Raw genomic sequence first — 24,505 nt, forward strand, 5'->3', positions numbered from 1 at the left:
ATTTGGTATTTTCAGCTGATGCTGGAAAAAAAAACTCAAGTCCTTCACACAGAGCAATTGGGAAAGCCTCCATATACTTGGTGTCGAATGTATAAATGAGAATTCAGACCTTCCTGTGATTTTAGTAAATTCTCTCAAGCAAGATGCAGACTCGCAGCATAACCAGGACTGGATACAAAAAAAGAGTGTTCTCAGAAGTTAGAAAAGGAAGAATCAGGACCAAATTAGGTCAACGATTATATTCTTGGTCACAGTTCCTATGATACACTCTTATGGTTTATGGTATAGCAAAATTGTATAGTTTTCCTTTCTGAGTCAGCATTCAATCATTCTGAATATATCCCATTGTTATCCTCATGAACCCTCTAAGTTGTATTATTTATAGATACTTACATAGGCAGTAGTGTGTTGGAGCCAGCTTGGACTAGCTCAGAAGAGTCAACTGTGCACGATGCTTTTCAACTCCGTCTTCAGGGACTTCAGGAGGATTGCTTAAAATTGGCCTTGTTGTGAGTACTTTTAATACCATGGAAATTGGCAAACACTGAAAATCAGGGCTTTTCTTCCCCTGGAGAGGCTTTTGTTACACATTTACTAGCACACCACTGTACCTAGGCCTGATGTGGGTAAAACTATCCGATAAGTAGCTCTCTTACTTAATAACGCTAATTTCTGGGCAGGCCACATATTTTTCACCCACAAACACAATTTATATATTCATATCTAAATCTTATTTTAATATATAGCTGTCCAAAATACTTTAGATTTTGTTTTTAAAGGTTATAAACCAAAATATCAGTGTTTACAAATTGTCGATGTTATCTCCCAGATAATTTTATCCAAACATGATTTTAAAAAAGGATTTATTGCCCAGAAAGGCAATAAAAATTAGTTCTGAGTTTAGAAAAATGGGGGAAAAAATTCTCCTGCACCTGGTCAGAAAGCGCTATTTAGCTTTTGAGAATAATTTTGAAGGGCACAAAGGCATTCTCATGTTGATGGTTTCACTCTGGGGTTTGTTTTCTGAAACTGCCTAGAGCACCGAATCCAAAAACAAAACAAAACAAAAAAACAGGTGTGTGCATTTCCTATGGGAATCTGTCATCCCTTTGGTTCTCCTCTCTTCTAAGAAGTAAGAAAAATTCAAATTTCCTCCTTCAAGTCATGCTTCAACACGCCGAGGGCAGACACCACACACCTGCTCCTCCATCCCAGAATGTCAGTCATCATCAGCGGGAAGGCAGGCAGGGACAGGGAGCGGGCAAAGGGGATTGGCAGTCACCTGAAGAACGGGGCACAGCCATGGTTGCTCTCTATGTCTGGTGGTGGAAAGTCACAAAATTTGGAAAAGTCAGAACTGCAGAGCAAGCTAGCTACATAATTCCTTTACTGGAAATAAAGACGGAAAACAGTTTTTATGGCTTGTCAGCTTTCAGCAGGTTGGGAGAATACTAACCACACGTGCCATCACTCCACTCTTGTGCTAACTTATTTACACCATCTGTGGAGAAAACCACGGGCTAGAAGGAAATTACCTTGACAACTTCTTTTGCCCAAAGAGCTGTTGTATTTTCTCAATGCTCTAGTCTAGACTTGCTCCAAAAAAAACACATTTGAGGAGTTGCACTGGAAAGTTTCTCATTTGAATTTACGTTACGAGTTCTGACCTGGCTGGGGTTAATTTGTCTAACAAAAAGTAAATACTTTGATTCCTAACCAAATTTTAAAGGATAAATATCTTTAGAGTAAGCATTATAATGTAGGCACCCATTAACTGATTGTAATTGGTAGGTTTAAGAATGAGCTCCCAAAGATAGCCAAGTCCTGATCCCCAGAACCTGTGAATATGTTCTGTTACTCAGCTAAAAGGACTTTGCAGCTGTGGCTAAATTGAGGGGTGAGGGAAGAGGGTCCTGGATATCCAGTTGGGCCCAATGTAATCACAAGCATCCTTGTAAGAGGGAGGTGGGAGGGTCAGAGTGAGAGAAGCAGAGATTTGAAAACATTACCCTGCTGTCTTTAAGGATGGAGCAAGAGGGGCCAGGCGCGGTGGCTCACGCCTGTAATCCCAGCACTTTAGGAGGCCAAGGCAGGCGGATCACGAGGTCAGGAGATCGAGACCATCCTGGCTAACATGGTGAAACCCCGTCTCTACTAAAAATACAAAAAATTAGCCGGGCATGGTGGCGGGCGCCTGTAGTCCCAGCTACTCGGGAGGCTGAGGCCAGAGAATGGCGTGAACCCGGGAGGCAGAACTTGCATCTCAATAAAAAACAAAAACCAAAACAAAACATAAAGATGGAGCAAGATGTCTGGAGACCAGGAATACAAGTAGCTTCCAAAAGGTGGAAAAGGCAATTAAGTGGATTTACCTATAAAACCTCCAGAGGAACACAGCCCTGCAGACACCGTGATTTTAACCTGGTGAAAGCCACTGTGGACTTCTGACCTCCAGAACTGTACAAAAATAAATCAAGGTTGTTTTAAGCCACAAATGTGTTATATCAGAAGTAGGGTACTAATACATTTACAAAGCAAGACCTAAAAGTCTGTTTAACTTTTATGGGGAAAATTGTACCCAAAATCCACACAATTACACACCATATGATTACATTTCACCACACACAGTCACAATTATATGCAAATGACTATCCACGAGGTTATACTCAAGGTGCTTGTATTTCAACAGCAGTGTTTTCATTTTAATGCTAGAGGATACGTTTTAGAGTTGAAAAACATATGATACCATCAGTACACATAGACATATTTAGAATATGAACGCAGATTCAGCACTGCTGAAGTAAACAGGTTGCCAGTTAATTCTGATAACTTGACTTTTTGATGAGTAAAATCTCACATTCTGTGGAAATGGAGTTTGTGTGCATGTGTGCAGTTAACTGGAAAGATTGTAGGAAGCAAACGAGGCTATTTTAAGAATGTTATCTAAAATTTCAAGGGAAGTCTAAGTTTGATTTTTCACTCCCTACCACCTCAAAAATAAAACCAAAAATAAGGCAGGGCCATGTGCCAGGTAAGGTGCCAAGGTGTGCAGGGGAGGGGACAGCCCAATAGTCACTGGCTCGTAAACGGTGGTAAGTGAAGCTGATGGGGTACCAGCAGAGCAATCTCTTCAGAAGAAGCAGGCAGATGAGGCTTGATCCTACAAATGAACCCTAAGTCAAAGACTATAGGTTTTCACAAACTTGTCTCTGACCTTAGAAACCATGAGACCAAATGAGACCAAAAACAAACATCAAAAAAACAAAAACAAACAAACAAACAAGCCCCACAATTCTCTAAGGCTTATTTTAGAGAGAAGCTCTAGCCAGCTGGAGCAAAATTCTCTTTGTTACTCTTTACATATGGTGAATGGATTTGGATGCACTGGGCTGAATGTGGAAGGCATAGTGAAAGGTGGCAACCCTGTGAAAAAAAGTATCTCTGATGTTCATGTGCTTACCAAAATTAAGGTAATGAGATGTTAGATGGCCATTTCTGAAGCCTGCAACCTTGACAGGATTTGGGGAAAGTATCTGGATTGAGGGTCAAAGCATCACAAAGTCTGAGTCATCAGTTTCCCTTTATTTAGCAATTAGGGGGTTATTTAGGGGACTCTGGATGTAGGCCTCAGAACTGTGCAGTGAGCCATGTGCAATAGCAGTAAGTCCTGACCCATAGTCACCTGGCCTGGAATTGGCGAGTAAGACCCTTAGAAAAGCAGTACTCACTGAGAGTTTTCCAAAGAGTACCAAAGCTAGAAACTCCTGTCTGGATGAATAAGGCAAGGCTGTCCTGATGCCCTTGCTTGGAAAGGCTACATTAATTTCTCTGTCTCCACTCAGTTGCTCTGAACAGACCATTCTTACCTTTGCAGCAGTGACCAGGGTTCTCCGTCTCTTACTTTCATGTCTACCTAGCTGGTGACGCTTTTAAAAATTGTGCATGAGAGGAACATGCATCATGACAGTGTCCTCTCTGTCCCCTTCCCTCCCCACCCCCACGATATTAAAGCTGCTCAATTTAGACCCTGAATTGGTAGTCTGTAAACTATATTGATTCACGGACCCCTTTAAAATTCAAATAAAATGTGTGCACACATCCTCCTCCCCTAGACAGGAGATTGTGTGCATGCAAATACTTAGACACCACGTGCAACATATATTTGCATAAGTTCGTGAATTCCCCCAAAGTTCATTTACAGAAGACCATGTTAAAAAAAAAAAAAAAAGCCCTCACCTTAAAGGATTATTTCACCCTGTTTGGGGGTTGCCAAGAGCTTTAAAAAGAGAGAAGGAGTGCAATGATGCCTGAGCTTTTTTAAAAAAGACAGCTTGGTTCTTTCTATGAGTTGTTGAAGAGTTGAAAAGCAAATAAACGTCAATAGATCTGAATCCCAACATTGTTTAATGACAATCTTGCCATATTTGCCAACTTGCTGCTTAACAACCATCCTGTTGACACTGTGTAAAAAGCTTTCCAGGTCCTCCCAGGTAAATAACCCACTCCTACCGGTCATCTGGCCGCCCAGCTGAGCTCTTTCATGAATACACACAAAATTCATGAAGATGAGTCATTCTTTTTGCCAAATGTACCTTGATAGCTTTTACTTCATGCTGTCATTTCATACACTAATCTCACAAAGACAATTGTAAGAAGAAAGTCAATTTAAGTAGAAATCTATGACTGAAATGATACAAAGAATAAAATGTCCATATTTGTGAAAATTGTAAACGCCTAACCTTTCTGAATCATTCGGGTTTGCATTTCTCTAGTATGGTTAGCATATTTGATAGATGAAAAAAAAATTTTTTTTTTTTTGGTGGGAGGAGGGATTTATTTCATTTGCCCCTGAAGTTAAATCTCATGAAATCATGTGAAATTCAGTGATGTGTTACTGGGAACAAAAAGGGTAAGTTGTTTGATTTCATTAAAAATTATAACAAAATCATAGATTCATCATAAGCAAATGGAAGAAGCGGAAGGTTTCCTTAGGAAGAAAAAGAATGGAGCAGAACTTTTGATGGAAAAAAAGGATTGTGGGGTAGAAGGTAGATAAACAGCATTGTGCTGTTGCTGGCTGGCTCTAATGGTAATTTGATCGCTCTCGGAGCAGCAGCCTGGCAAGAAGCCTGAAGGAACACAGAACTAACCCATGGAAGAAGGGGGTGGGGAGTGGAATTTGTTGGATTCGCTAATTAGGCCCTTTCCTAACAGCCAAGAAGGAAATGGATTACCTGTGGCTGTGACTCAGAGACTTATGGCCAACAAGCCAAGTTACCTGCATGGAATTCTGCCAAGAAGTATTAGAGTAACTCCAGCTTTCACAGTGGTTTTACTAATGTTTGGAAAACAGGCAGGAATATCTGCAAAAAGTCAAGTGACAGTTTTAACTTTGAACAGCAAATGAAGTTAACAAAAAGATTTCCCAAAGTCAAAAGTGATTTAAATTGCTAGAATAAATCTTAAATGCCAGAATTCAGATTGGAGGCAGAAAGATCAGGAAGGACAGGGTTCTGCTGTGAGAGGAGCCTGAATTGAAACTGCAGTATAATGAAACTTTTGGAGAGCAGAGGCACATTAGATATTTCATTTTCCCCTCACTCTTGCATTTTACATATGAGAAAACTCGGGTTCAGAGAGCTTCTATGTCACTATATGACTTAACTAAGATCCTATACTTAATGTCAAACCTAATAGGTTCTGGAGTCCCTGAGGACTAGTTCGAGGACACTGAAAATACAGAAATAGATGCAAGAGGTACTGCAATGAAAAACCAATGCTGATTAAGAACAACTGAAGAAGCCGCAACTTAGTGAAAAAGACACCAAACTGTAATCAGGTATTGGCATGATCGACCACTAATTTTAGTGCTTTCTTCCCCATGGAAGGCTCTTTTTAGCTTTTTCTTGCGTTAGGACCTTATTTTTTTTAAGTACATTCTAATCATCCTTTCTATAGTCATGTCTACAGAGAACCAAAAACAACAGACACAGTGGTTTTTACCACTACAAATTGTCAAGAAAATGACATAATCTGTACTGTTCTTCTTATTTAAATAGGAAGTCCTTAGAAATGTTATTCAATTATTTGTACATCTCTAGAATGATTTAAGATAGGGACTTCTAATTACTTCTAGTTATAAACTGAGAACAGATTTTAAGCTGAATCGAATCATTGTTAGATTCTAATATTTTCATAAACTTTATCTAAGGAGCTGAAGGTCTAGAAACCTGCAGTAAAAAGAAAGGGGCACCTTGGCTGTATTGTTAATATAGATAAATCTTAACTCTTACAGAACACTTTCCAAAGTTTTTTAGTATCACATGAAAGTAGGGAAAAGACTTCTGGGAAGTTTTCTGCTGTTTAATAAGGAATTTTGTGTATTGGAATGTCATTAATATTATTGAATCAAGAAAAATGGATCTGTGGTCTGTATATTTAAAGTTCATTTAAATTGTTAAATGATTATCTCAGATGTCACTATCTTGGACATTGTACAAATAAAACACCTTCAATATAACTATTATTTTGGTGTTTTGTGCTCATAGATACCGAAAGAGTGATTTAAGATGCATTTTAAAAATATATCTCGGTGGCTCATGCCTATAATTCCAGCACTTTGGGAAACCGAGGCAGGCAGATCACGAGGTCAGGAGTTTGAGACCAGCCTGGCCAACGTGGTGAAACACTGTCTCTACTAAAACTACAAAAATTAGCCAGGTGTGGTGGCAGGTGCCTGTAATGCCAGCTACTCGGGATGCTGAGGCAGGAGAATTGCTTGAACCTTGGAGGCGAAGGTTGCAGTGAGCTGAGATCATGCCACTGCACTCCAGCCTGGGCGACAAGGGCAAGACTGTCTCAAAAAATAAAAATAAAAATAAAGAAAGGATATTCCCAAGAAAAGCTAAAAAGAAGCATAACATTGGTTCTAAATCATGCTAATAGGTGATCTCAATTTGGCATCTTTTTTACTAATTCATAATTTATTCAACTGTTGTTTATCTACAATTGTTTTGTCATAGTCTTGGATTAAAACACAATGTCCATTGACATGATGTAAAGCCATGGTAAAATTTACCGGAGCCCCTGATTTAAGCGCTCTATTAAATGAATCCAAAGAGATTAAATGAAAGAAGTGGACCTTATCCTTTTTATTTTCATAATTTTCATTTTATGAGAGAAATTATTTTAATTTTACATGACCATTTTGGTATTTCAATAATACTGAGAATAAACCATTTGAAAATAAGCCAGTGGTAGTAGTATATAAAAGCATTTGACATAAAGGAGAAAATGTCTAACATATTTTGAACATCTCTTGAAAAGGATATGATAAATATTAAGTATTACAACAACATAATTTGTTTTGCTGTTGATAACCAAAGTCCATAGGATAAAACTTCATCTGAAGGCTGTCTTCAGGAGACAGAATATACAGAAGTATCAATGGCTATTTATGAACTATGAACTCAAAACCATAAGAGTATATTTCAGAAAACAAGAACAGCATAATACATCACTTATCTTTTAGATATTCATAATTTGAATGTTCCATAGCCATAGCATTTGAAATAGGAAGCATCAAAGAAGAGTTTGACAGAGGATATTTAAGGACTAGGTCTTGTTTCTTAAGCATGAAATGGCAACAGCAGTGACCGAGCAAGTGTTGAATTCATTCTGCCAGGATTTGGGAATAAACTGACGAAGTTCCAAGCAGAGTGACTCTGCATATCACTCCCATCTCCAAGGAGCTGCCACAGCAAGGGCTCTCAGTTATGTTTCCAGTCGAATTATCAGAAAGTAAATGTTAAATCAGAGCACGAACTTACCCTTCAGAGAACTTCCATATTACTCATGGTATTTGGACAATTCTAACCCCAAATCATGCAAGGGAGGCCTGGAAACAACCAGAGTTCACCTTCAGTTGCTGGCACTTGAAACGTACTGGAGCCAACCTACTAAATGCCAACATATTTTCTTGTATTCTTTTTTTTCTGTTTAAAATTTATGTCAATATGCACTAATTATTTTATCACAAAAGGATTAAGTCCTTTAAAATGCATGAACACATTTAGAATTTTTGTTTTATTTATCAACTTCCAGCCTATATATGTTTTTGTATTATATATTCTAGTGTTACATATGTCAGGCCTCTCTGAGTCTTCCTCCTCATGTGCCATGCTGGCTGCAGCTTCTGCTCTCCTGTGGTGTTACATACCTGTCCTACATGATTGCAAATTATCTAATTGCAGATATTCTCATTGTACTGATAGTAAAAGAAAAAGGCAAAGTCACTCAGGTCTGAGAGTTATAAACCTGAACAGAAACCTTGGTAATCTCTAGGTATGAATAACCTTAATAATCTTTTATTCAGGCAACATAATATTACCCATTATAATTCCATTAATGCTATGTATAGCATCTTCTTTTAATCACTGAAAGATGAAATACTATGAATTCACAGCACCATGTAAATTCCAGTTTGGGATGAAGTTCTGTAATTGTTTAATCACAAACACACAGACCCATGAAGAACCAGTTTGTTAAGAGAGAGAGGGAGAGAGGAAGAGAGAACTTCCATTTGATCCTGAATAATGTTATATAAATATATTTAGTATCACTTCTGTGAGAAAACAATAGTATAATTAAATATATAGTCTTATTAAACATCAAAATCTCTATTTTATTTGTAAAAAATATTTGGGATAAGGGAGAGAGCTCAAATGAAAGAGAGTAATAGCCGGAATTGAACATTTGCTAGTCATTCATTTAACCGGTACTCACTGAACAAACGGAAAGCACTTGAAGGGGAAGAGAGATTCCTTTCTTTTCCCTAGACTTCAACCTTTCTACTTCATAAAACTAGACCTCTTAAATGTTTATGTGCCCACTTTCCTAGACAAACATTTATACAATCACACTGGTTGGTGCCAGCATGCGTGTGCTATTGTTGGGGATGTTGTTGATAGGGAAATGGTACAAAAGGTGGGCAGAGAGCAGAACTGTGACCTATATAAATGGAGAGAAATTGGGGCAACTTTCATTAGTTTATTCATTCATGGGTCCATTCATTGATTTATTCACTCTTTATTTCAAGTAACATATTTCTTGAGAACCTGCGGTGTTGCAAGCATTGAGCTAACATAGCTATTCTCCTTTCAGATAGCTAACTAGCCAGCTGAAAATGAGTTGCTGTAATTTTACAGAGGAAATAACTCAAAGAACAACTTGTAGTATTTTCAGTCATTTTTGTAGTTTGCTTCATTAACATAAAAATGTATTTTTTAAAAAACGGAAAAAAAAACTGAGTGGTGCAACGAAAATCAAAAATACTTTCCTAATTACAGATGTCCATCTGTGGGTCTACTACTCTTAAATCACCAGTGATTAAATTCTAATTGTAGCAGAGAAACAAGCTTCTAGGCAGCTTAAAAAAAAAAAAAAAGCAAACAGTGAAACAGAGCACAATGAATACGGGTAACTTATCTATTTCAACATTTAAGCTATATCTAAGAGCGAGCCTGTCTCCTTGCACACCTTTTCTCTGCTTTCAAGAAATAAGACAGAGTTTTCAATGAAGTTACGAATCTCTTATCCAAACAGGGAGCTTGAGTATGAAATATGCATGTTAGCAAGTGATAAACACTTTGAAAGGAAATTTTGATAAATTTTCTCATTTGAAGCCAGTTCCTTTTAAGAAGTTACACGTTTTATGTGTAATTACATAAAAACTATTCTATAGAAAAAAGTAAATCTCTTCTCCAGAGTTAACGAGATCCTTTCTTTGCAAGAAGTAGAGAGTAGAGTGCATTCCTGCTCTGCAATCCTGAGTTTTTCTCAGGGGCATGTAACAGTATCTGAGCCTGCAAGGGCACCCTTCATCCTACCAATTTCTCAGCCCATTACTAGAGTACCTTAGGCATCAGCTGAGGGGCCCTGTCTTTTTCAACTCAATGGAATGGACTTGAGCCTTATCCCACAAGTGGTGGGAACCCCATGTTCCTCATTCTTACCATAAGTTCTGACGGGGGAGGGGAAGGTGAGGATGGTGTGTGCTTTTCCTGGTCAATTCTGACTCTGAATTGCTTCTTCTAAGGTTATGTTATGAATTGTGATGCTTTCCCACAAGAGCTGTGTCTGTATCCTGCCACACAACCCCTGAAGCTGAATAAAGAACTTTCTCCTTGATTCTCCCAGCCCTCCAAAAACATCAGGTAAGTGTGTAGCACTTTCTATTAAAGGTTTGGGGATAACAAGGCAATTTATAGTTATCCCAGTAGTGTTGCTGCTTCAGAGCTTTCCTCAAATTTTTATTCCTTTCACTTTATTAGACAGAAGAGTTATGCTCTCCACCCTTGCATAACCACAGACACATCCACAGGCTGGCGTAAACGGGGCTATCTAGTCTTGCTCTTTCCCTGTAGTGGTACCAGAGAGAGCCATTGAAATCCAGATCTTCGCTTTAGTCAGCCCCAGTTAGACTCTCCAGGGAAGGGAATGGTATTGATTGACTTCTATTGATATGAGTTTGTCACTCCCCATATAAAGCAAAGTAGCTATAGTTCCTTTGGGTTTAAAATAACCATTTGATTTATTTCCATTATACTAGATGGCCTTCAGTATTACAGATTTTGCTTTGCCTGCCACAGGATCACAAGCAAAGCCTTCTCCATACGGACAGGCTTGGAGACCAGCCTCAAGACTTAAACTCTCATTGGTCATGTCAGGATACTGTAATTAGGGAAGAAAAAGAAACCTACAGTTTCTGGATTATTTACTTTGTGTCCCCATGAGCCACCTATATTCACAACCACCAAGCAAAATAAGTACTCATGTTCCCTATTTTATAGATAAGGAGACTGAGGTCAGAGAAATAACTTGCAGAAGTTTACATGGGAAATGGGAGCAGGGCCAGATGTGGAACCAAGATCTGCCAGCTGGCAAAGCTATGTGCCCTTTCCATCATATCCCGGTTCTAGGAGAAAAAGATGTTAAGCTGTATTTTCCAAAGTATTTGACCTCCCAACCCTGGGAAACTTTGTTTTTCAGACTTTCTCAAACAGCCTCTCAGATTCTCCCAGCAGGTGATGAGGTCCCATTGTAAATGACCCAAGGACATATAGCTTGTGACTTCAAAGAAGCCCTCTTCAACCCAGAGCAAATTCAGGCCTTCATTCCAGGGGTCTGTTAGCAAGTACTGAGTTAAGAGATATCCTAAAATAAATTGGTAAATTGCATGTTTGAAGTAAACTAAAAACAAAATTTCAGGATTGATGCCGGCTTTGGAGGAGATGGGAAAATCATTTGTTTGGAGACAAGAAGCATGTTATGCTGGTAGATGTGTGCACATATGCTTCTATTGGTGGGTACACGCATTCCTACTTTTCCTGCCATGTCTTTAGAAAACCACTTAGAATGTAGAATGTAGTAGAGAAATGTAGCATTGTAGCTTTCCTACAGTTTGTGTTTATTTTCTTTATTGCAGTAATATATATATACATATATATATATAAAAACACACAAAATTAATTTCTGAGTGCACAATTGAGTGGCATTGCATCTATTCACATTGTTGTGCAGCCGTCACCACTATTTAACTTAGCATAATGTTTTCAAGATTTGTGCTACTGTTTTAATTGTTTGCCTTGTTGCAGTTCCTCTTTGCCAATCCTGGATAATGGCAACAACTTCTTTAGTGACATGCTGCATGCTCTGTTTGGTCATGTCCAGAGACACTCAAGATAAAGAAATTTGATAAATACACAGATTAACTCAGCCAAAATAACATGGTTATTTTCATGAATATTGCACTTGGGCACATCAGCAAAATTCAGAAGTGACAAAAGGTGAGCATTGTATATGAATTTTGCATATGTAAATAGTAATATTTCGACACTAGGAAGAATATTTTAAGTTGAAATGTCTATATTTTAATTTAGTGAAGATTTGGCAAGCCCCTGCTATATTAACGATATCAAGATAATAAGATAAAGATCCCACTCTCAAGAAAAATGTAAAATTATACATGTGTCTGTGCCCATCATTAGCCATCATTATGAACATCACTCTGAACTGTTATGCACAGTAAGATAACGGGAGGGTTAAAAATGAAGGTTTTACTGCTCACATTGAATATTATTCTTAGAAAAGAAAGTCATTTCTATTATAGAGGAGGCATTGTGGTCTACTATAATGGCAAGCATATTAAAAACAATGTATTCCTAGGGAAATAATGCTTAGAGCATAGTCAACAAAATAGGCAGGCGGCTGAAAAAAGTTAAAATGTCATATTTTATTAATTCTAAGACACATTTCCCCCTGCTTTTAGATCTCTCAAATTGAAAGGCATCTTACAACCTATAGATGAAATCTAGTAAAGAGAATAAGATAAAAAGTATCTTAGTTTCTTTCCTGGGGTTGTTTGCCTTTCTTTTAAGGGAAGGTTTGTTTGACTTTTGTGTTTTGTTTGTAACAGCTTGTTTATGAATCTTCCCTTTTCTAGTGTTAATGATTTTGTGAGCCTAGAATTTAAATGGTGCAAAACTCGGACTTTTGTTTTTATTCTTTGTTCTGACCATTACTGGGGGGAGTACAAGACACTGAAGCAGAAACAAGGTCTGAAAGTGGCGTTGTGGACCCTGCTCCTCTGTGGAGGACTCTGGTACCTGTCTGTGTCTGAATCTTGCCACTTCCACTTACCTAGCTTTGCAATCTGGAACAGATTAACTTTAGCCTCTCTGTGCCTCAGTTTCTTCGAGTGCTGAATAATGGTATCTACCTCAGAGTGCTGCTATGAGGGTTGAGTTTCATATAAGTAAACACTTAGAATAATGCCTGGCACATACTAAATATTCTCTCAACTGTTAGCTGTTACCATTGTGCCTCATTTCCTTGGTGATCTCTTTAGATCCCTGTGTTTAACTACGTCCTCATATTCTGGATGACTCCTAAAATGCTATCTTCAGCGTGGACCTAGCCCCTGAAATCCAGGTGTCTCTATCCAACTGTTTACTCTATTTGGCTATCTAAAGTTGTCTCAAAATTAACAGGTCTCTAAAAGAACTCAAATTTTTTTACCTTCATTAAATGGTTTCTCCTCCAATTTTCCCAATCTGCATAAATGGCCCCAGATCGTCTGTAAACCACTCTCTTTATCTGCCACATTCCACAGTTGGGCTATCAGCAAAGTCTGGCAGCTCTGCCTTCAAAATACGTCTAGATCTGACCATTTCTCCTGACCATCATAGCATTTACTTTGATTCAAAACATTGACTCCTTCCTGAACAACCGGAGTAGCTTCCTACTGATCTCTCAGCTTCCCCCTTGCCTCCTATACTCTTTTATCCAGAACGATCCCTTCACGTTATGAACCATCATCATGTTTCTTCTTTGCTCAAGACCCTCTAATCACTTTTCATCTCACTCAGAGTAAAAGCTTTAGTCCTAGGGAAGCCCACACAGCGGCATCTGTCTTGGTTCCATGCTACTTCTTGCTCCTCCTCTTCCCCATCTTGACTCTGCTCCAGCCACATTGATTTCTATAAATGGCTCATGCACCATCCTGCTCTTGCTATTCCTTCCACAAATGGTCAGAAAGTTTTGCTTGTTTATTTTCTTCGTGTCTCTTATCAAATAGACCTTCCTTCCCTGACTGCCATGAGGAAACAGTATTCATTTCCCTCCCCCCAGTCCTCTGTTTCTTTCTTCATTTTATTTTTCTTCCTCACACTTATCACCACCTGATATGTTATCTATTTATCTGTCTTTCTACTTGTGATCAGGGACTTTTTGTTCACGCTGTATCCTTGGGGCCTAGAACTGTATCTGACACGTAATAGGGACTTAGTAAATATTGAATAAATGAATGAATAAAATAACTGGTATGTTTTGAAACATGACTTTGTTGAGACCCTCCTTAAAATGTCTGGATTTCCAACTGCAAATAGATTTGCAGTTATTATATGGATTCGTGAAAATTTTAAGATTGGATTAGAATGGATTTTTTAAGTCAGCAGTTTTTGTTTGTTTGTTTTTGTTTGGTTGTTTGTTTCTATCATGTTTTCCTCCAGAGATTTGGGTGCTGTTTCTCTTATTCACTTGTTCAGAGCCAGTGAATGTTACCCTTTAGTTTGCCAAAGTGATTGCTGAGTGATGAGGCATTTCATCCTTCAGGGAGCTTTAAGTACCGCCTGCACACTATGTACAGTCACTGCTGGCTATGATCAAAACTACGGAATTGATCAAGTCAGAATCTCCTACTAGGAAGTACAGGCAAGGGGCGTTCAGACTCTGGGTCAGCTCTGGGAGCCTTTCAAATCTTCCCATTGGCACCTGTGTTAATTTCTAGTGCTCATGAAAGTGAGACACCCAAGGGAGTCTGCTGCTGTCTAATACACCAAAGGATTCCCACAGAACTTCACCCACAACTCTACAGAGATCCAGGTCTCTCTGCTGATGGAGCTCATCATAGACTTTTATAACTTAAGTTCTAATAAAATATTATTTGAACCAAGAGAAAAATTCCCTGTGGGTTTTACTGCTGCAGCGAGAGCAGTAAAGAATTTGGCTTTTTCTCATTAGGGTGATTTACCTTTTCAGGCTATAGAACCATTGCCTAGCAATGAGTTAAGAGCTTGAAATCAGAGTGATCTGGATTCAAATCTTTGCTAAGAGGATTACTACCTGAGTGAATTTAGACAAGTTACCTCATTTTTCTAAGCTTCAGTTGTTTAAATCAGTTAAATGACCAGTTGGCTATCTCACTGAAACCCTACTGGCCAAGTACTTAGTAAATCACCTGGCTTAGCTGGTTGCTGTCATTTTTATCTTTTAAATGCCTTCCTTTGCTTTACATAATCACTAAAAGTATTCAGAAAAGTATTCTACTTTAAATATAGCATAATTTTTATTCCTGATTTATGATGTGCTAAAATGTACAACGCATTACATCCCAGTGAAAAGTAACTTCATAGTTTCCTAAATTATCTTAAGGTGCCATAATCTATATTACTTAGATTTCAAGTGTTATTTTATAATCATAAAATGAAATAATGTGAAAATTCTATTTTATATTTATATATAAATATGATGGCTTATTTTAAATCAATTTAATATAAAAGCAGAAAGCATATTCTGACAAATATATATATATGTGAATTTTTAATGTGAAGACCCTAGCTGAGTTCAGGGCACATAATAGATATTTAAGAAATGTTGATGTCCCCTCACCCCAACATCTACATAAATTTTAACATAACCTGAACTTCATATAGTGGTCCATGACAAAGATATTAGTTTTTTAATGTTTTGAATATTAAAATAGTTTCTATTTTTAATATTGCCACTTGGGTATTTGACATCTACAATTTCTAGTGCAGAAAATAAGAGTTGTGTCTATATTTTATTATCCAGAGTGGTCGCTTTAAATTGTGAATCATTATCTTGTCATTGCTTTGTAAAAATGTCTGCTGTCTGCCAAGATTCAGTCATTCATGTATTAATGCAGCCAATATTTATTAAGTGCCTGCCATGTACCAGGTACTGCTCTAGGTGGTGGGCATACAAGTATGAACAAGAGAGACAGGGTCTGTCTCTCTCAAGAGTGTTAAATTCTAATGTGGAATGACAGATCATAAACAAGCAAAGAAATAAACAACCAAGATAATTTCAATTTTTTCATGAATGGTAGAAAAGGCTGAAGAATCAAGGATAGGGATGTTCCTTTAGATAACTGGTCAGAAGCAGCCTCCCAGAGATGGTGCCCTCTGAGTCAAAACCTGAAATTTGAGTTAAAGTAGCCAGCCTGGGAGAGTCAAGGAAAAGCACTGCATTTAGAGGGAAGCGCAAACCCAAGGCCCCTGAACCAGATAAGAGTTTAGGGTGTTCAAAGGCCAGTGGGTGGACCAGTCTGGTTGAGCACAGTGAGGGGCACTGACAGGAGACAGTGAGTGTACCACTGCACTCCAGCCTGGGTGACAGAGTGGGACCCTGACTCGAAACAAACAAAACAAAACAACAACACAAACATAATTTCACTACCTGTTAAAAAAGATAAACGTGGCAGTTGGGTGCTTAATCCACTGCAGAGACAGTAGGAGATTGTCACCAGGACATATAGCATCATGTAGTCCAAAGAAGAGTGTTCAGATTTCATTCTAAATTCAATCAGAAGCTGAAAGAGCATTTTAAATAGGAAAATAAAGATACTTTTACTTTGGGAGGCCAAGGCAGGTGGATCACTTGAGCCCAGGAATTCTAGACCAGCCTGGACAACATAGCAAGACACCATCTCCACAAAAACAAATAAATAAATAAATAAATAAATAAATAAAGGGATAGTGGTGTGTGCCTTTGGTCCCAGCTACTCAGTAGGCTGAGGTGGGAAGATCACTAAAGCCTAGGCGGTCAAGGCTGCAGTAAGCCATGATTGCACCATTGCTCTCCAGCCTGGGTGACAAAACAAAACAAAAACAAGACAAACATAATTTCACTGCCTGTTCGAAAGATAAACTTGGCAGTTCGGTGCTTACACCACTGCAGACAGGAACAAAAGTGAGAGCTAGAAGCTCAGATTGTTGGTGATTTCAGTAATCCAGGCTAGAGATGGGGGACACCTTGCTGGTTTAGACCAAGGAGGTGGTAGGAAAAATAGTCACTGAGGGATCAAATCTGACAGATAAAAGGGGAAAAATCAAAGACCCCTGGATTTTCAACTTGAGCAGGTAAGGAAAATTGGGGATGGGAGAAATCTTAGCACAGGTTTTGACAAGATAGGGAATTATCATAAGTCTTGTTTTTGATATGTTAAAACATTTTTATACAAGTAAAAATGTCAAATATGCTGTTGGATTTGGGTCACGTCTGAGGAGATGCGTTTAGGAGCAATTGGCATCTGGTGGTATATAAATTCACAGGGCTAGGAGAAAGTATGGCTAGAGATCAAGCTCTGGAGCACTTCAACATTTAGAGGTCTCATTTGTAAGAAGCAATTAGCAAAGAAGATAGGGATGGAGCACACAGAGAGAGGGGAGAAAAACCAAAAACGTGTCCTTGAATGATGATAACGACGATCATGATGATGATGATGGTGACGACGACTAGCAATTACAGTGCCAAATACTGCTCTGATTGCCTTACATTCAATACCCTCAATTTCAAAAGGTAGGTACTATTATTACCCCCATTTTACAGATGGGGAAACTGAGGCACAGTGGGGTTAAACACTTTTCCCAACTTTATACAGCTCAGAAGTGGCAGATGTAGGATTCAAATCAAAGTTATCTAAATCCAGAGGCTATGTTCTTAACAAGGACCTGATATCACCTCTCTGATTTGAGAGTGAAAAATTTGTTTTGTCTTTCTGAGGGGACAGAAAAAATATATCAAGCGTCACTGAGAGACAAAATAAGATGATAGGAAAATACCTGTTGGATTTATAATACGGAGGTAAGTAAGGTGGTGACTTTCTTGGTAGTTTCTCAGTGGAGTATTAGTAATGGAAGCCAGATGGGTGGGGGTTAACAAGTGAGCAGGGAGTAGAAAGTGAAAGCCACAGCTTTAGACCACTCTTGTAAGAAGTTCTATCGTAGAGCAGAAAAAGAAATGGCGCTATAGCTAGAAAGGCATTTGGGACTCAGGGGAGGTGTGCTGGTTAGGACCTCAGGAAGGCAGACCTCAAGATGGAAACAGAAGTAAAAGAGATTTATTGGGATAATGATTTTGAAATATAAGGGAGAGAAGCAGCAGGAGTAGACAGGGAAAGCCTTTAGATCATGACATGAAAGGTGTGAAAAGTGAGGGGCAGGAAGGAGGATTAAGTAGGAAAAGCCTGTGACTAGGGTGCAGCTCTGAGAAAGTCTCAGCCAGCCCAAACAGGGAGCGCTGTCATAAAGACTGCCCACAGGGGAGCCTGTGAGTTGGAACGGCCAGGAATTAGGAGCCTTGTAGTGATTGTGCTCAGTCCTTAGCTAGGAGTTATGTCAGGAAAATTCTGGCCTTAGCTTAAATGCTGTGGTGGATCCCAAAGGTGCCATAGCTGGAGGCTGTCACCTAATTGCATTCCTTGCAGCTGATCAACAAGGCCTTTGCTAGAGGGAGACCCAGGTAGCACACTCCCTGGCCACCACAGGAGGGTTATACGTTTTATATATAAGGGTTCTATATTGTTGGTATGCTCATGGAATCAAGGTATAACAGAGCTAACACCATCGCTTAATTTACAAAATTCAGCAAATAACTTAATTTTGTTTTATTGATGCTTCTAATACCAACATTTCTTGACAGAAGAAAAATATTTCCTAATATTCATTTAAATGGTGCCAACAAAAGTATTTTTAAATATATAAAAATCATTTTCCTAGAAGATATCTCATTGACTATCAAATCTAGACACTTAACTTCCATAATTCAGTAGCAAAAACCAAACAAACAGAAAACCAAATAACCTGATTTTAAAAATGGGCAAAGGACTTCAATAGACATTTCTTTAAATTTCTATTCTATAAATTCTATGAAGACATACAAATGGCCAACAGGTATATGAAAAGGTGCTCAACATTGCTAATCGTCAGAGAAATGCAAATCAAAACCAAAACAAAAATATCACTTCATACCTGTTAGGGTGGCAGTTTTTAAAAATATTGACAAAGATGTGGAGAAATTGGAACCCTTTTCTATTATACTGTTGGTGGGAATGTAAAATAGTACAGCCACTATAGAAAACAGTATGGAGATTCCTGAAAAAATTAAAAACAAAACTACCATATAATCCAGCAATCGTACTCTGGGTATTTATCCAAAAGAATTAAAATCAAGATCTCAAAGAGATATTCACACTCTCATGTTCACTCCAGCATTATTCACAATAACCAAGATACAGAAAAACTCTTAATGTCCATCAAAGGATGAAAGAATAAAGATATTGTGGTATATACAGACAATGGAATATTACTCAGCCTTGAAAAAAGAAAATCTTGCCATATGTCATGACATGGATGAACTCTGAGAACATTATGCTAAGTAAAATAAGCCAATCACAGAAGAACTAATACTGTATAATTCTTCTTATATGACGTGTTGAAAATAGCCAAAACCATCGAAGAAGAGAGTAGAATGGTGACTGCCAGGGGCTGGGGAGAGGGAGAAATGGAAAGTTTAGTTGATATACGGTTTGTTATGAAAGAGGAAGCACTAGAGATCTGCTGTACAACATTGTGCCTGTAGTTAACAATACTGCATTGAACACTTTAAAATTTGTTAAGAGAACAGATCTCATTGTTAAATCTTCTTCTATGATAAGCTGTTTGAAAAATCTGGACACTCAAGTTTGAGCAAACAAAGTGAAGGTTCATAAATTGGGATTCCTCAGCTTGGACCTGTCTGAATTCACGTGGCCTAAATAGGGATAAGAAGCAAAATTCTGATGTATAGCATGCCCACAGACTTAACTGTCACATTTCAAAAGTTTAGCTAAATTCCATAATCGGGTACGGACTTGAAAAGCTTCCTTGTAGACATTTAATTTTATCTAATGAACACAAAATAAGTAAATGCCATTAAAGCTGTTTTTTCTTACTGTGACCCTAAAATGGTAATTTAAAAATACAAGTGAAAAGCTTGAATGACCAGACACCAAGGCAAATTGTGTAATATCACAGAATTAAACTATAAACTATTTTTTAAATCTAGAAACCCTTTTTTAGTAATGAAATGACATTAAAGCAATCCACAAACATGGGTCAAAAAGTATTGAGAAACGACCTCTACATAAAACACTAGGCTTGTTGCCTGCTTAATTGGATAGAAGGTCAATTGCATCGGCTGTGTAAAAGTTAAGAATTGGTGTTGTGTTTGTTTCACTTGGGCTGAAAGACCAACTGAATGCTAATGATTGATTATTATTCAAATATATATATATATATACACACACACACACACACACACACAACACTCCCTCTCTCAACCAAATGTCCTTCAGTGACAGACTAGATTAAGAAAATGTGGCACATATACAACATGGAATACTATGCAGCCATAAAAAAGGATGAGTTCGTGTCCTTTGTAGGGACATGGACGCAGCTGGAAACCATCATTCTCAGCAAACTATCACAAGAACAGAAAACCAAATACCGCATGTTCTTACTCACAGGTGGGAATTGAACAATGAGATCACTTGGACACATGAAGGGGAACATCACACGCCAGGTCCTATTGTAGCGGTGGTGGCGGGAGGGATAGCATTAGGAGATATACCTAATGTAAATGACGAGTTAATGGGTGCAGCACACCAACATGGCACATGTATACATATGTAACAAACCTGCATGTTGTGCACATGCAGGTCTAAGTACCCTAGAACTTAAAGTATAATGAAAAAAAAATACAAAAACTCTCAGATTACCAAAAAAAGACAAGATTGTTAATATTAGGTCAAAATGTACACATATTTGAATCAACATATTTGTGTGCATGTGAAAAAATAATATATTAATTTTCAGTGTTAATGGGCCTCCTGTTAGAAGTAGAATAATTCCTGACATGTTAGTTGCTTGGAGGGTTTTTGGTGAGAATTATTCTAGTAATCTGAGGTAGTATTATGGCAATACTATAGGAGCATACAAAAATATTCACAGCTACCCTGTTCCCTGGGAATTTGGACAGGTAATCCCATATGGTTCATAGGACTTGTTATGTATGGCAGGGAATGATTCCAAAACAATAGAAACCACCAAGGCATAGTAAGAGGGAGTTAAAAATGAAGAGAACTTTGCTTTTCTGATGAAAACAGGGCTACCGGCAATTTTGGCCAGTGGTTGCCAAAACCGTGTCCTCTTCAAATTAATTAAGATGCTAATTTTGTTCAAGAACTTGATCGTAGAAACATTTAGTTTATACAACTACTTGTTTCAAAACAATACCATAATAGTCTCATTGCAAATGTCTGACTGTGATGCTCCAGAGTTCAGCTACTACAAATGTGTCTTTATGGGAATGATCAGGAGTAATTCTAGTGGGAAAGAGTGAAAATTCAAAATTCTTGACTGTCATGGTTGAAGGCACAAAACTGCTGCTTCCACGCTTCTTAGTGAAAAACAGCATTGGACATACCGGGAACAGCAATCTGCTCCTCTTAGTACCTTGCATTTATGAAGTGATATCCCTCCAGGAAGTACATGGGTGCTGGGCATCACATCATGCTCTAGGTGACACCATGAGTGCTTCATTTTCACAAAGACCCAAGGGGTGAGATGAAATAATTCTCATATTCATAAATTAGGAACTATAATTCTGCAGAGCAAAACTGATTTTGTGCACTCAGGCAGTGGGATTAAGTTAATACCACAAGCTCTTCTCTTTGTGAAAAGTACATTTCTCCTGGCTGAAGAGAACAGCAATAATTACTCAAAATTCCTGAAGTAGGCCAACCATTTGTCCAGAGGGCAAAGAAATCCTGCTTGACTGGCTTCCACCTGAAACCAGTGTCAAGTGCCTGACCTTATGAACTCCCCAGAACAATATTCGGTGGAAAAGGAGGAGCTGTTCTCTTTAGCTTCTTTTCTATTTTTCTTTTTTAATATTAAGAGCAAGCAATGTGGTTATGTTTTTATTGGCACTCAAGATTATTTCTGAGAGGAGAATTGCTATATTTAAAAATGGATTTTTATCCTTTATAAGTTGGGTGATATTTTTCTTAGTTTCACTTTCTTAAAAAGGTAGTATTCATTAAGGGAACCCTTCCTTTCCTTACGGTGGGTGGTGCTGGCAGATGAACCAGCCACGATTATGCATGTAGTCAAAGAGTTTGCTTTATAAAATGTTATTCTAGACATTAAATACATTATACACATGTCATTTCAAAAAGCTCAAAGATAAAAATACATTGAGCAAATAAGAAAACAGCCCAAATGAGAAGGAGTCAAGCTTTTGGAAATGAGAAATCAACTTAAGTGTGATTAGTAATCTAACGCCTTGTTTTCTCTAAGTGTCTTCTGAGTGAGTCTGGTGACAATTGGTCACAGACCCATTCTTTCCAGGAGGAAAGAGACTTGACTATCTAAAGCAGTGGCTCTTAAAAGGTGGGATGTCATAGATCTCCTTGAAAATTAGATAAAAGCTAGGAAGGCACACCCTCAGGAGAGAAAAAAAAATAGTTCATTAGCTTACAACAAAATTTATATAGAATTTCAGGAATTTCATAACTCCCCTGAAATGCATCAATGGATCCCCACCCCAAAGTTTATGAATAAGTCTTGTATAAGGAAGGGGTGGAATTTTCAGCTCTATTTCACCAAGTTTTGGGAGACTTTGTCTACCCAGCCAACCCCAACCTATCACTGAAGTCTTTAGTTTCCCCTCGTCAGCTCTGTTGCTCTGAGCTTGGTGGCTATTAGAAATGCAGGTGCAATTAGCAATGACTGGTTCTTCATTACCACTAGTTATGAAGCAAATGCTCTACCCTATCTTCCTCAAAAGGTTGAGTTCTTAAAACTTCAGCCACACACAAGGCATTGCAAAACTCACTTGGAGAGCTCTGGAGGTCACTTAAGAGAAGACACACATGATTTCAAAACTGATTCTAGCTGGGTGGTTTTGCAGTTGCCTGAATGAAATGATCTGTCAATTTTAGCTTTGTTCTTAGGGGAAACATAGCCCCATCTTGAAACATTCTTTATAATCAGCTTGGATAATCCTCCTACTCCCAAATTCAAAGATTAAAAGTACCTGGAAAAAGAACTAACCTTTCTCTTCTTGAGACATTCCCTCCAGGGCAGGCCGAAGGTATATTGGGAAAAGCAGTGAGGGAAAGCTTATCATTTTTCTATCCATAGTATCCTGAGCTGTCAACTCAGCAGCTTTCACAAGAACTAAACCTACTTTTAAAGAAAGGAGAGCTTGAAAGTGTTGTACCATTAGCTATTCTGATTCTAGTCCATGCCAGGAAGCAAAGGTTCTTATTATACCATGTTCTATTTTTGATCTAATCCGTATCAACAGCCTGAAGTCTCAGCATGGTAATGCTGGGGAAATTCTTTGATGATAATTGGAAACTGTACTGCCTTGCCCCTTAAGTTATACAATCTGACTGTCACTAGGAGTGTCATTTGGGCTATAAAGAGTCAGGGATAAGAAAAGTGGGCATCTGAAATCTACGTGGAAGGTGCAGTAGCAAGTCAGAGCCTCTTGTGAAAGTTCTGTTGGTTAGGTTGGGATATAGAAAGAAGATGTGTCCCTACCCTGATATTGCAGAGCCTCAAGACACTCAGTAAACCAACACTCAAATTCCTGGACTGCATCACCTTTACTTTTTGTGCAGACAACACGATATGGGAAGAAAAGTCATACTACATACCAGTTATTAAAAACAGTTTAACGTAACACCAGGCGTTAAAACCTAGTACCTTCTTGTCATGATAAAGATTGTAACAAGAACAGGAAATGGCACAGCACAAATCCGTTTTCATGATAATGATCTCGTGAATGTAAAGAGCATAGGAAATGGAACAAATGTAACCCTATTCCATTACCACCTTCAAACGGTAACCTCCTTTTCCTAGTCACATGCCCTACTTATGGTCCTGATTAAAGCACAAAGGAAATGATAAGACTGACTGGGACTCTGGGGGAACAAAGCAGCTCCCACTTATTCGTGTGTGTGTATGTGAGCACACGTCTTTCCTTCTTTGAACTGAGTTGCACTAGCAATTCCTTACAGCTGATTCCCCGACTTTGTCCTGAATAAAGCCGGTCAGACATGGGAGGGACAAAGACAGCTAAAAACCAAAGAGTCATCTGGGAATAGATGTTCTCTTTACTACCCTTTGTCAGAATGAGGAAATGATGACCTTCCACCAAATAAAGGTAGTAAACAGTGAAGATGACTGAATGCTTTTCTTCTGTCTAGCCTTCATAGCACCTCAGCTTACCGAGGAAAATGGAGCTTCTATCTCATAGTGAGTGTGTTCTCTCTTCTCCACCTAAAGAGGCTGCAACATGATTAGGGCTCATCTAGAAGAACAAAGGAAGATCTCAGGGACACAAGGAAGCCAGAAATAGTTGAGGTCAATCAGGCCAGGTTAGGGTTGGTGCTGCCATACTACATTCCTCTTTGACCTGGGCATGTTTTCCAGGAGGATCTGTTTCCCTTGGAAAGCTCTTTAAGTAACACTATGTGAAATTTATAATAAATCCTCTCACCCCAAGATGACTGCTTCAGATATGAGGGGGAGTAGTGAGGAATGATGGCTGAGTTTGCCAAATAAATACGAGGGAAGATGAAAGCCAGATTGCCTGGAGTACTGTGCCCACACCCTGACTCAACCAAATGTCACTCACTCTGCCCAGCTGGCTAGTAACTCCTTACATGGCATCCAAGTAGCTGTACTATACATTTTCTTCTACTGGGGCTTTGTCCAGGCAAGCAAGCCTGAATGCACTTTACATTTCAGGCATCTTGGATATCTGTTCCTTCCAGATGATATCCCAGCTACCAAATGGCCCTGATTGGTTA

At 38.5% G+C, this 24,505-nt stretch overlaps 1 long non-coding RNA gene across 1 annotated transcript in view; it reads left to right on the top strand.

Moving 5' to 3' along the window:
* The first annotated feature begins 386 nt into the window (after positions 1-386).
* The window catches only part of LOC105481146 (uncharacterized), a 29,937-nt gene continuing 5,818 nt past the window's right edge, over positions 387-24,505 (top strand). The window contains exons 1-4 of the long non-coding RNA XR_011610009.1: positions 387-509; positions 5,698-5,839; positions 10,097-10,214; positions 11,655-11,846. This is a non-coding gene — a long non-coding RNA (uncharacterized lncRNA). The remainder of the gene's footprint in view (positions 510-5,697; positions 5,840-10,096; positions 10,215-11,654; positions 11,847-24,505) is intronic.

The sequence above is a fragment of the Macaca nemestrina genome, chromosome 11 (genome assembly GCF_043159975.1).
Source record: "Macaca nemestrina isolate mMacNem1 chromosome 11, mMacNem.hap1, whole genome shotgun sequence".
Classification (NCBI taxonomy): domain Eukaryota; kingdom Metazoa; phylum Chordata; class Mammalia; order Primates; family Cercopithecidae; genus Macaca; species Macaca nemestrina.